This window comes from Aulostomus chinensis, chromosome 10, assembly GCF_037954235.1.
Source record: "Aulostomus chinensis isolate RoL2024-O1b breed Wild chromosome 10, RoL_Achi_v1.0, whole genome shotgun sequence".
NCBI classification, from domain to species: Eukaryota; Metazoa; Chordata; class Actinopteri; order Syngnathiformes; family Aulostomidae; genus Aulostomus; species Aulostomus chinensis.
In genome coordinates, this window is record NC_141329.1 from 9,408,984 (window position 1) to 9,423,155 (window position 14,172).

Sequence of the window (14,172 nt, forward strand, 5' to 3'; positions counted from 1 at the left end):
CGAGTGTACTGTGTCTGAGCTGAGGGAGAACTTTTGTGTCAACATGTAAGTGTGTTTAGATTCTTGTGTGTCTCTGCACATGTCAGCAATAGAAAAAGAGGAAATAATAGGAGAAAGAGAAGATGTGCCATTTAGTTAAAACTCTGGGTGTGTGTGAATAAAAAAAAAAAGTCAGTAACAAGCCAAGCTCTACAGCCAAAGTGTTCTTCTATAAACTTCCACAAACCTTTTTTTTCCCCTATGAAACAACTTAATCATTACAGCCGCAGTAAAACTCACACTTCAAAATCCCTGAGTAACCCCAAACCCATTCACATCCTTATCCCAGCTCTGGGGATTAGATTTCAGGCCAAATCAAAACAAGTCACTTCGTTAGAAGTAATTACACAGGTAGCCTACCTCGCTGGGCAAACAAACATGGCTGCCAGCTGACACGCTGAAGACAGATCAAAGCTCAGGCTTGACAAGGAGCTGGAACAGAACATTCAAACAGCGGCTTGTTAAACACTCATTTTCTCTTATGTGTGTTTATTGGAGCATGCAAACATGTGTGTGTGTGTGTGTGGGGGGGGGGTGGTTGGTTGTGTGCTCATGCCCCTTTAATAGAGGCAGGTGAATCAGACATGAATAAAGTGAGTTTTACAGTTCAACTGTATTTAACACTGTATGTGTTAATGTAGCATAACAGTAGACAGTGTGTGTGTGTGTGTGTGTGTGTGTGGTGGGAGGGCAACCCTGCTTTGGTGGTCTATGTGTCAGCCTGGTGAGGAACGATGAGACGTGGTGGATGTGTTATCCGTCATTGTTGATCTATTTTGTTCTTGCTTTACCTGCTCCTAGTTTCACGTCATCTTAACTTTGCCGCTGTAACCTTTCTCAGCAAGGGTGCATGACAAAATAAACATCTCTTTTTACGGCAATAACATTTTGAAATTAATATTATAAACACCTTCCCATTCCCTCTAACTGATTCAGGCCAATTCTGCAGCAAAGCCCCTTATGAAACACATTCGATGTCGCTCCTCCTGGTGCTCTTTCTCACACAACCTTCGGCCTACCTTGGAAAACTATGTTGTCAGGGCGACCAGGCAAGGTTATTCTTCCTTCACCTAACATGCCAGCCTACCAGTGTATAATAGAGCAGAGTGTATGTGGGTTTCGGTGAATAAGGTAAGAGATGTTATCTAATCACCACATGGAACGAGAGCAACGGGAAGCCAGACAGTCTCCTCTGAACACCAGCTGTCTATTACGTTCCCTTTCTCATCAGTGCTTCATATTGTTCTTGTGTGGCTCTTTTATCTCCCCATCACTTGATTATACATATACCTCGAGCTCCATGCTATGCTACTTTGCTAATGACAGTCTTCCTCACTGGTGCCACAGAAGATGTTGCAAGAGATTGCTTCACTACAGCTTAATGTGCTGCTACACAATCTTTACCTGCGCAATCAAGCCCAATAGTTTTGCGAGCAAGAAATACATTTCAAGGCCAAACGCCAAGGCCATTGTTTGATGTCGTAATGCAGATGAATAAGTAATGGATAAATTGATGCAAACGCAGAACTTTTCTTTGTGCTCCCAATGTTTGCTTTGAAAATCGAAACATTTTATTTGCAAATTCTATAGCTTTGTTAGGGAAATGTTGAAATATTTTACACTTAAATTCATAGAATTTATTTACAATTTCTTTTGTATGCAAATTAAAAAGCCTTGAATGCAAATTTGAATATTTTGTTTGCAAAATGAAACCTTGCAATTGGAAAATTAAAAAAAAAAGAGTTTTGTTTATAAAATTAAAATATTCTTTTGACAAATTCAAAAGTTTTGCTTGCAAATTTAAAAGATTTGTTTAGGAAATCCAAGTTATGCTTACAAATTCACATTTTGATTTTTGATTGCAAATTTATTGGCTTTGTTTGCCAATTAAAATGCTTTGCTGGCAAATCAAAAGTTGGGTTTTAAAAAGTTCAAAGGTTTCTTCTTGCAAATTCAAAAGTTTTGCTTGCTGTGAGTGGAGTCTTGAGTAGGGCTTGATGCACAGAGTACATTTAAAATGTCAAATTAATTTCACTTGTTATTACATTGTATCTTTTTTTCTCCACCGCACAATACAGGTACAATTGTGCTACCATACCAGCAGTGTTTGTGATGGTTGAACATAAAAGAGAGAAGCAAACAAGCAAAGAAAAGAAGTGAAATGAGACTGACTGTAAAATTGTGAAATGCGAAACTGTCTTCATTCTGCCAGACTAAAGGGTTTCAACCGAGTATGAGGGTGATGGTGGAGAATCATATACTTGCGCAGAAATAAAGTTTTAACGGTAATAAAGCAAACAAACTTATAAAACACCAAGTCGATCACAGATTCAGACAGAAATTTTGCAGTTGGCAGTCATCATGTTAGAGGTCACCACTGCTGACTTCATACAGAGCCTACAGACTCAGTAAACATAGTATAAAGATGAGATCTGAAAACCACACACACCACTAAAACACACTGTGTGCAGCCAACAGTGTGTCATTCTCTGTAGGATCAGCTTCCACGCAGCACACCACACAAACCTCCTCAATTCCAGCTCTCCTGCCTCTGTCAGGACCGCAATAACAAACAGGAAAACCAGGCAACAGAACACACAGGCACGAAGGGACAAAAATCACTGACATTTGAAAAACATGCATGCGCGTACACACTCACGAACGCACACACAGACACACACAGTGGCTGCGGTATCCTTGACAGTGGTTATAGAGTGGGCTAGCCAGAAGCTGGGGATGAGAGTTTAGGGTTACTCTTTCCAACTGGAACACTGCAGAATCCCCTCTGGCTCCACTTGGACCCGTCATAATCACCAAACTACTGCTGAAAAATGTTCCCCAAAATGTCCATAAAAAGAGATCCAGGTAGTAGGACTATTGATCCAACTATGTGAGCTATTTGTTCTTTTCAGCTATCCTCATAGTCTTCCATTCCATGGAACAATGTGCTTTAGTTATAGTTCCTTGAGCTTCTCTGTGTATCACAAGTGTGTGATCTGGACAGTTTTTTTGGTCTTCGTTTGAGTTTGAGGCATGTAGCTATGAGCTGTGACACCAGAGGCAGTTCCAAAGACAGTCATTTTTCAGTATTCTGCTTTGACCAATTATTCTTATATTCCTCTTCTTCTTCTTCTTCTTATTATTATTAATGGTGATGTTATAATAGTGGTAATAGGGATATATTGATCAATTGATCTTAAATTTACATACATATTTGCAAACAAATCAAAGGAGATAAAAAATGCAAATAAAGTTTTACGCAAATACACATGCACACACACACACACACACACACACACATACAAACACTGGTATCAGATGACAGCTGGCAACTATCACAGTAAGAAGGGATCACAACAACTACATAACAACAACAAAACCAATAATAATAATAATAATAATAATAATAAAACTTGTTTCATTCATTGTGGTGTAAAAAATACTGAAAAGCCATCCAAGGAAGTATGACCACTAGTGATGAAGAGGTAGAGTGAGAAATGGTGTGTGTCATAGCTGCAGATCATGTAGTGACATCTCTCTGTCTAATCTAGACTCTCACAGGAAAAGAGGAGTACTAGAAGGGACAGCACATCCCAGGGAGAGCGGAGCAAGGCAAGGGCAGAAAAAGGGGGATAAAAGGAGGGAGTGAGCACTTCCTTTGGTGCGCTGTCCCCCGAGGGCAGAGAGGAGGAGAGGGGCTGCTCCCCTGACACATCTGAAGATGTCCTGTTTTGCTTTTCCTTTGCTCTCCCTCTTCCTGCAGGAAGCAACATCACGCTGGGCACCAAAGCCTTGGCAAGCGCAAGCTACTCAGATCTGATGATGTGCGCTGTCTAATGGAACAATACAGATGTGCAAAATGTCTAATTGACAGGAGACTTGGAAGAAGCCCTGCAAGTTGTGGACACTGTTAAGTTGTTGAATTTTGTAAGAAAGCAGAAATAGTACTGTTATGAACATGTATGAAAAGATTAAAATGAATGATCTAATTCTTTTGTAGTACCAGAGTCGGCTATTTTAGATTTTCTTTTTTAAAAACACTTTTTGATTTTGTCGTTGTATCGAAGAAAGAACAGAAAAATGAAAATATATTTTAAAGCTTTTTTCCCCCCCTCAATTTCAATTTTACACGCATGTCACTACAGAACATGTAAACAGGGCGATACAAGTTCTCCATACACAGGTAATGTGCCACAGTCCCTTGTTTTAAATCTTGATCTCCAGAAACCAACAAACAAATCCAAAATTAGATACAAACACACTTTCTGGACAGAAGTAATATTTGTTTGCAATTAAACATTTGCATTTGAAAAAAGTGACACCGAAGTGTCAGGAGAAATACCTTTAGTTTTAGTGTCCGTATGCAGTGACTATAACTGACGTGTTCATTACGGTGCAAGCGCACAGTAAAGTTAAGTTACAGTTGTTTAAGGGTTAACGTCAGCTGAGGTGTAGTCCACACACCCAAATTGCTAAATGCACCAGAAATGAATGAGCTTATTTCATCCTAATGACACAATCTGGAACGTGTCATAGTGTCAGTAATCCAATTTGAGTTACTATTCAGAAATGATAGTAAATAGAACAATACAATACAGGACACACTGTGTATCACGCACTCATCCAAGTGCGACATTCATTCATAAAATTTGGCACCTTCAAATAACACACAAGAATGCACATATACACACACGCTGAGGCTCTCGGTGACTTTTGTTCTCATATCCATCCTCACTTTAGTAATTCACACTGACATCATCATCAACACACACCCAGCGTTCATTCGATGTCTGAGGGTCTCCCAGGACCCTCTGTGAGTCTCCGCTCTTTCCCCTCATCGTTCTCTCCCTCTCCAGACGCATTTCTCTCTCTCTCTCTCTCTCTCTCTGTGGCCATTCATCCACACTGACTGCCTCTGTGTGCGTTTTCCTCTCATTCTTAGTGTGAGACCTTATCTCTGGATCAGATAAGGCTTTGGTACTGGTCTTAAAACTTCAGCAGATCTGTCCAAACACATGAGCTCATGCCAGAGCGCCGCTCCTGCCTGTTAACTCCATGAGCTAATATAGACTCCATGTGTTGGGATTCTTTCTGCATCCCTTACTTCGATTTCTTTCTCCTTTAATGACCATTTTCTCCCACCTTGTTTCTCCATGTGCCGTGACGCTCTCGTGATGAATCATTTGGGACATTTGAATGCTTTTTTTCTGTTATCTTTCACTGCTGTCCTTCCTTCAGCTTGAATTTGATCATGTTAACGCTATCAGATGTGGGGATCTCAAACACAGCGCGTCGTCAAGACAACAAAGCTGAAGCCACACAAGCAGCCGAGTTCAACCTGCATGATGGTGTCTTTGGTGATGTTTTTGAAAATTGTCTGTTCTGGGCCTGGGAGAGTAGAAAGGTGTGATGTGTGTGTGTGTGTGTGTGTGTGTGTGTGTGTGTGTGTGTGTGTGTGTGTGTGTGTGTGTGTGTGTGTGTGTGTGTGTTTCACTGTCTGGCACAAAGAGAACAATGGCTGGGTATGCGATTTTGGTGAGGCACGTGTATTTCATCACCCTGTGTGGCTGTTTGGTGGCTGGCTTGTGTGCGTGTGTGTGTTACATCCCTGCAGGGAGGGGAGGGGGTCCGTTAGGAGGGGACTAAGGTTACCCCCCGATAGAGGCAGTGAGGGGTCATCCCGCGGCAGGACACCTCTCAGGGGCGACCCCGTCGCCCCTCGTGGCCCCCCGAGCAGACAGGACTTCTGAGGAGAGAAGAGGAAGGACCAGAGGAGAGACCCCCGGAGAACAGGACCCCTGGATTGCCCCAGACCCTGGACCCCAGCCCTAACAGGGCCCGACCCAAGCCCAATGTGTTCCCAATCAGGAGAAACACAAACAAAACTTTTATTAAAGGGAAGAAACCGCTGAGTCCAGCCGCACACATATACACACACACAATCACACACGAGAGAAGCACATGAGCAGAAAATGTCTTCCCTTTAAATAAATGGGAGCAACGTTTATGAGTTATTAACGCACAGATTAAGCAGCTGTAAATCAACACTGCCAAATAGCTGTCAAATCACACTCATGACCCCAAATCCTGCCTTCCCTTTCCTCCTCGGCCTGTTCGCTCCTCCATTCTTCTGAGTCTCTATCCGGGAAAACAAACGGAGGGATTAGGGATTTGAGGAGGGGTAATGGGAGCCAGGTGGAGAAGTGTGACTGGGGGGGTCCCCTGCTAGATTAGGGCTGGGGGAGAGGGGAGTTAGATCCAATCCCTCACACCCCTTCCTAAAGGCAGCTAATGTTTCTTTTGAAGAAATAATCCTGTTTGGCCATCTAATAGCGCTTGGCAATTATGAGCCTTTACAGGGCATGTATGGTATTACCAGAGCGGCTACCAGCACAGCGAGATGGAGGGAGTTTGATATCAAATCATGTTGGAGTTAGAGGTTTTAAGATTTGTATAATTCCAGCATGCCGCCCTTCCTTTCATAGATGTTGGGCCACAACGTTGAGCTCAGAGAGGCATCAGCTGATCAGCGTCACGGTTCCATGCTACTGTACGATGATTCTACTTCTAAAACACATTTGTTTCGCCCAAAACGATCTAAAGCCACCCAGGAAAGTAATGTAAAGTATTATGGCTGCTGTCTGAATCACAACAACTGCAGTTTGAACAAAAAAAATTGAAAGAATAAGCTATACTTATATTCTCTGATATTAATTCTAAAATAGTTACAAAATATGGGTGTTTCATTTTGTATAAATCACAGATTATGTTTCATAGAGCAAAGAAATATTATATATACGGCTAGATAAAAAAAAAAACAAGTCGTAACATTAACATTACACAAATCACAGTCTGTATTTTAAAAAAGTCGTCACACGCAATTGAAATTAAGTATGACAAGCCTGTTTGCTGACTCATCGTTGTTTTTTGCCAGCACTTCATCTCTGGTCTCTCCAGAATCAGCAGCAAAAGTTAACATTTTATCAACATACTTGGCTCACACATCAGAGATCTCAAAGATTTCTGTAGGAATGAATGGACTTCATGGAACAGCAGAGACAGCAAAAGCCAGTGATGGAGCTGACTTGTAGCCTGTTAGCTTGTTTTTGCTAGCACACAAATCAAAAGTCAATCCGACATCTGCAACAAAAAGCACACAATTTTCACTTTATCCCAGATAGCCTACTGAAAAGAAGTGGAAGGAGGAGGTTTGCAAACAAATTGTAAATCACAAAGGTTTAATGAACTGGATTTCCTGTGTATGACACAAACTTCCACATGTCCATAGATGGAAAGATCTACCAACAAGATGTGTGACCTGTAATACTCAGCATGAATTATTGTGGAGCATCCCAGTTCTCTCTGACACACTGGAACACGAATATTATGTTGCCTACTGAGTCATACTTTATTATTTTTATTATTTATGTACTGGAAATATGCACCAAACAAGTTGCTTCTGCAAAAGAAAAAAGGCTTCTAAATATCAAGCGGGTCATTTTCTATTTTCATGAATCATTTATTTCTTTTGTCCATTGCAGAACAGTTGCGTGCTCTAGTTTCAGAGTACTATCAAAATCATTTTAATGTGAACGCTAACTTTCCTGTGTTTCTGCTTACCTCCAAAGGGTATCAAAGCACCTCTGTCAAAATCTGCTTCCAAGCAGAGGGCATTTTAGTCATTGGGGTCAAAATAAAAACAACCCAGGACATAATAATTACAGTATGTCACACATTTGGCCTACAAATGTTGCCCCCTTGTGGAACAGTGCATCTAAACAGCTTTAGAGACAGAGCTTTTTGACAGTTGTTTGGCATGACAATGTAATAAGGAGCCATATTTATAGACGTGTTATAATGAACTGCTCCTGTCTTCAGAAAACTGGGCTGCAAGACCTCGTGAATGTATGCTCTCTTCAGATAGAGAGATGCATGTTTGTGCTTGAAATGCTTATGCAACTAAGACAACTTCAGTTACAGAGGGATTTAGTAAGACCATTTGAGAAAGGTAACTCTCCCCATCAAAACACAGAAACAAACAAACAAACAAACAACAGCAAACAAACAATCAGAAATACAGGCATTTACACATCTGTTGCCGCTTCAGACCCCTTTTCCTTAAATCTCCAGTAAGCCGGATGGAAAGGAAGAAGGAGCCCCTATGCAGAGGGAGGTGAATTAGGAGTCAGACTTTTCACACCTTCTCTGATTTGCTGCCACACACACACACAGACACACAGACACACACACACACACACACACACACAGACACACACACACACACACACACACAGATAGACACACAAAACACAGGCATTCTCCATGTTTGCTCAAGCGTAATATCCAGCAGACTATGAAGAGGTGTGTGTGTATGTGTGTGTGTGTGTGTGTGTGTGACTGTGAGTGTGTGTGTTTGGGGGGACTCATCATGTAACACCACCTTATCTGTCATGTGTTTGTCTATCTCTAGCAGCAAGGGGGACTCCCTACTATCAAACGATCAGCGTGATCGAGCTCTGGGTGAGTTTTAGCGACATTTGTCATAACTTGCTTGCATTGTTTTGCTCTTACAGGAATCATGAACAACTCTGTCTAGACTAATACAATAAAACATAAAAGTATTTCACAGATATTCTGAAATTGGGGTCAATCAAGTTCATGCCTTAAAAGTTTTTTTTAGTGAACAAGGGAAAAACAAATATAAAACCAGAGCCATCAAGTTTAACTTGTTTGAGCTATATTTAGCTATGGCCCACATCAGGTCTGCTCTGCTGCAGTTGAAAAGTTCATTGTCGTGGAAGCAGAGTGGAGCTAAATGAAAGGGTAAAACATACAATAGTATAAAAGTTTAGTAGTGATTGAGAAGGAAAGAAAACACTTCTCCTCTCCTTTGTATGCCTTGTTTCGGCTCTGCGAGGTTTGTCGAGGGCCTGGATCATTCACTGAGCCCAACGCTGCTGTGTTATACATCAAAGACCAGCGCACGCAAATGGAGGAACACGCCTGAAATAAAAGGCTTGCAAAAAAACAAACACTGCCCTTTGTTCTGAGAGCTGAGGTTCGTGATTAGAGAAAGAGCGAGGGAAGAGGAGGCCACGGATGCACAGACGACATCGTGAACAGCCATATTTGCTTCATCTGATGTGTAACAGTGAAACAACCGGAGGGTGTCAGTCAGCAGAGACCCAGCCGCCAGGAAATGTCACTGTGGTGGGGTTACGACGGTGGCACGACATTGCTAAGCTCTAATTGCTGATTAGTTCTTCCGTGCATAGATATCTGCTGGAGATGGAGAAGGCCTTTAACTTGAAAAGAACAAACTTCAAAAATCCAAGTCTACTCATAAAAGGATTCATCCGTGACTCATTAATCTCTCAGTTTTGACGTGTAGCCTGCTCTTGCGTGCACTTCAATTCATGGTTAAAGTCTTATCTTGAAATTGGTATCTGATTTTGACAAGCAGCTGCTGATTAAACTTGTAAATGATGTAGGGCTGAAAGGTTGCATTTAGGTATTGTATTTAAGGATAATACAGTACTACAAGGGAGAGTTTCACGGACTGTCTCTTCAAATCATGTGCACAAACAGCTCGGAAGAGGAACGAAAACCACACTCTTCTCATTAATCACAAGTCAATATGGGATGAAAATTACATTAAAATTACATGGGGTCAAATGGTTCAGGAACCTGTTCATGATGGTGGTAAAAAGGGTGAGGTAGAAAATTTGTTTGGCATCATCATGGCAGATAAATGCAAATTTCTCTTGAAATGGTGGTGGTGGTGGAGTTGATGGTTTAGCTTAACCCTGGCGTTCCGTGCAGAGTCAGTTCTGCCTCACTATCGCCTACTTAGGTAAACAGCGGTAGTACAAGATGGCATGCTAGTTACAGCTGCAGCTCTTTGTTTTTTCACCGTTAAGGGAAAGGAGTCCCTCACGATGAACCTCGAGAGAAAAGTAGCTCAGCTTTTCTTCACTGCTGCAAAAGTTTTACATGCTGGTTTTAGTCAATTTCAGTCATTCAATACGCCTTTTGTGTTGATATCCTGACAACACAATAGGCAGCGGATCAATACAATGCACACCTAATGACTACAGAGTGTTTGGTGGACTAAAGAGCTAAAATGAGAGGGATTTATCTAACTCTTGCCCTAACAGTTTCTTATAATAATAATAATAATATTACATTTTTGGGTTTTTAAAAGTTGTTTATTGTCCACGAGAGCAAAATAGAACTGCTGAAGGATTCTTTCATAAACAAACAAACAAAAAAAGACCAACACATGAGAGGTGACAGGAAGGTCCATTTTTTTCAGAATAACTCCAAGAAGAGCTTAGACTACACAAATATCCCTAAGAAGGTAAAGTTTGGGATCGAATGATTTGACTGCCAGCTTCATGCTTTGCTGCCCATGAGCAAGAAAATGAATTATTGAATCTGACCTTTGACCTCTGCTGAAGCTAGGAAGGCAAGTAGGAAACATCTTGGCAACAATTAAATTCAACGTCTTCCAAAACGTCACTTTACATTTGAATTAAGCTAGTTTACATTTTGATGTGATAAGTCATGGGCCTGAGGCATGTTGACAGTATGGATTACTGCGTAAATCTTTGTACATTATCTCTCGATATATTTTATCTTTTAGATAAACAAAACAAATCTCAGCCAGCTGAATTCTCACTTCTTTGATCTCTCAATGGGGCAGCCATACGGTTCTTGTAGCGCAATGCTATTACCTCCTTTGTCTCATATCTGTTGTCGGATATCAAGAACAGGCCTCATCCTATGTAGTCCCGTTTGAGCGCTTGAATAAAAAAAAGAGAGAGTTGTATCTCTCTCTGGTCAGGGAGATTATATCCGACTGCTGTAAATCAGATACAGGTGGATGGACTTCCTCCTTCCTATGTCTGCCTCCCAGCTAACCTCTCCTTTACCCTTTCTTTCTTTCCCTCTTTGTCAATCTTTTTCTTTCACTTGGTATGAACTCTTTCTATATTTCAGCTCAGGGTAACAAAAATGAAAAGGGAATGAAAGACACGTGAAAATATCCATGAAATCACATACTTCAGACATAATGCGCAGAAAATACAAATACCTCTTTAGTTTCTTTCAGTTTCTGAAATGACACCCACACTAGAAGGCATCAGAGAGTACATATCTTTGCCAAAGCAAACTTTCTGCATGAGCCTATCGTTCTGGCCGTAATTAAAGTCCCAAGCAGTGATGAGCGGGCCCTTGCACCCCTGCGTTTGTTGCAGTGTGGGAGATCCATAGAATGAGAGGGTGGTGTAACTCTTGCAATACTTTGTTTTTGTCCGTTGCTTTTGCACGAAGCAAGCAATGTGTGCACATAGTTGGCGCCAGAGAACACACATTCACCGTATATTCTATCTCCGCACATCACATTGGGACAACAGAGATTTAAATACAATCTGTAAATGCCTTCAGGTCTGGACTTACATCAAATGTGGGAAACAAGGAAAATGTACCATGTAGAGTCCAAATACTACAGTTTGGTGTTTTATAGTAAAACAGGTCCCCTTGCAATCGTAGCACTGGTTAATGAAAACTCACAGTCATGCAGGTAACCTAGCACAAGGTTCCTCTGACCAAATTTGGGTTGGATCTGGTCAACCAACTAGGAAGAGAGCATAAAAGTCCCCAAACAAAATTTCATGGTGCCACCAGGTTGTCTGGCCCCAAATTTATTTGGTTCCTCCTTGGCCTTTTCAGCATCCCCGCACCAAATTTGGTAAAAATCGGCCTCATCGTTTTTGGAGACATTGTTTAGGATAACACACCGTTGAAGTATGCGTTGCTTCTCTATGGGCACACATTCACATCAGCACAGTGACTTTATCAAAGAGTTCTGTGGAGGGAAGCTGGTTGTTAAAGCATTCAAACTTGCTGTTTGGGTGCAGTGACATGGAACGTCTGTCTGAAGTCCTATTCATCTATCTTACAAAACCTCAAGAGCAAAATTACACCCAACTCTAAACCTTATTGTGCAGATTATACATTAGTCTGTCCGTGCAGCTGCCTCGGGCCATTTGGGTTCATTAATGATGTTTAACTGAGACTGACATTTTTAACTCGCATGTGCAGCTGGCACCTTAAGTGTTGTGGCGCTATCCTGTTACAAGATGTAGCTCAGCCAGTTTTACATTTGTTTGTTTTTTATAGACATTTTGCATTCTTGTAAAAAATGCAAAGTTAAAGTATGCTCAATAATCGCACGCAGGTCTCATCAGTGGAATTGACCGCATATTAGCATTAGCATTAGCATATTGGTTATAGCTGTTAGATACTGTTGTTTAACTGATGCACTTGTCTGCCTGTAGAGAGTTGTGCGATACGCTTGCCCATATGATATTACCAGGTGATGTAGCAGTTGGCATTGTTGAACGTCGAGTTCCCTCATTTCATAGTAAGTTTTTTTTAATAAATAACTGACATAAAATCTGAAGCTCCTACCAGCTTAGGGTATTTTTACATTTCATTCGACATGAAAAAAACAACAACACCCCCCAAGAGTTAATTCCTTTCTTGTGAAATTCAGGGTGTGAATATGTATTAAGAGTGGCAGTTGCTAACGAGTGGCTACAGTCAGACATGGTATTGTTGAAATCGTGCCGTTCATAGTGTAGTTTGTCCATACTTTAACGTTAGCTTTGTACTTAGAATGATTACATTCATGTTTCAAAAAACATAAACGTGGTGCTCAGCAGTGGAGATTATCAAACAAAATGTGTATATCTCTGAAGATATACCCCACCATCCCAGCTCCACTCTACTCCGTTCCCAGTTGCAGTGCAGGCTGTGTTCAGACCTGACATTAACGTGCTCCTCATGTGATCCGATCATTAGCAGATGCAGTACATCTATTCACACCTGGCATTAGGGTGATTGTATCTGTACACAAATAAAAACTTGTCTCCAGTGAAGACCAAATGTGTTGTTTAAATGGGGGGGATGCTGCCATGTTTTCCTGGTGCTGTTGAAATAAATCAAAGGAAGAAGAAATCAAAACAATACAGAATGGGTGTATTCCTTGCTTTCATCCAAGAAAACCAGAGAATGACATTTCTGTTGGCGGTCCTTCTGTGTGGCCCTGCACATGTTTATGTGCACACATCTAAAATAGTTTGTTATCTTCATGTAACCTTGATTCATCTCTGGTGCATTCAGACCTCAACTCTCTCTTAGCTGTGACTAAAAGAATTGATAGCCATGGGCTTCTTTTATTATTATATGCACCTACAATATATTGTCTGCACCCCCCATAGAGGTTGTTGCTGGAAAGGGCATATGCATGAAAGTTTGACGACTCCAGACCTGCATTACTGTGTTATTACTACACTCGCTATATGTAAATATGTAAATACACATAAACGGATGTAAGATGTGCTATTTATACATGCTACTTATACCACTATCACATGAAGGGAATGCCATGCCCTTAATAACTTACCAGATACGTATGGTATTTAGGCTCATGGTCAAGGACAAATACACATGAGATTTATTTGTTTTGTGTTTTTGAACTATAGAAATATTTGTGTAACTGTTTATCATTCAGTCAGTTTATTTGGTCAGTGCAAAATAACGGCTCAACTGTTCATTATGTTGAATTCCACCCATCTATCCATCCATCCATCCATTTTCTCCCGCTTATCCTGTTAAGGGTTTATGTCTTTGAGTTTTAAAATACGGAAGAAGTCTTTATTTAAGCGATGGTTGTCAGCCCTAGTAACTGCTGCTGTTCGGTAAAACCTCCATAGGCTCACTTAACCAGTGATTGACAATAGTGAAATAACAGTGTTCTGTAATTATTTGCAACCTGCTAATCAAAATTAATTCTGACCTTTGCACCAATTTTTGTGATGAAGGCTTTGTTTAAACACACAAATATTTCCTCTAGACATTGTTGCTACTCAGTTAAGGCTAAACATTCCTCATTGAAGGCCATCAGCTAGGTTGGTGTGTCATGTGATGGACCAGCGGTGTGACCGAGACTGTCACAGACATCAGATCAAAGAGGAACCGGCTGTTCTCCAAATGAACCTCAAGGGTAAAACCTTGGTTTGCTGCACTGCTGTCTGCACTTTCACATATGCTTATTAGAAGATTACT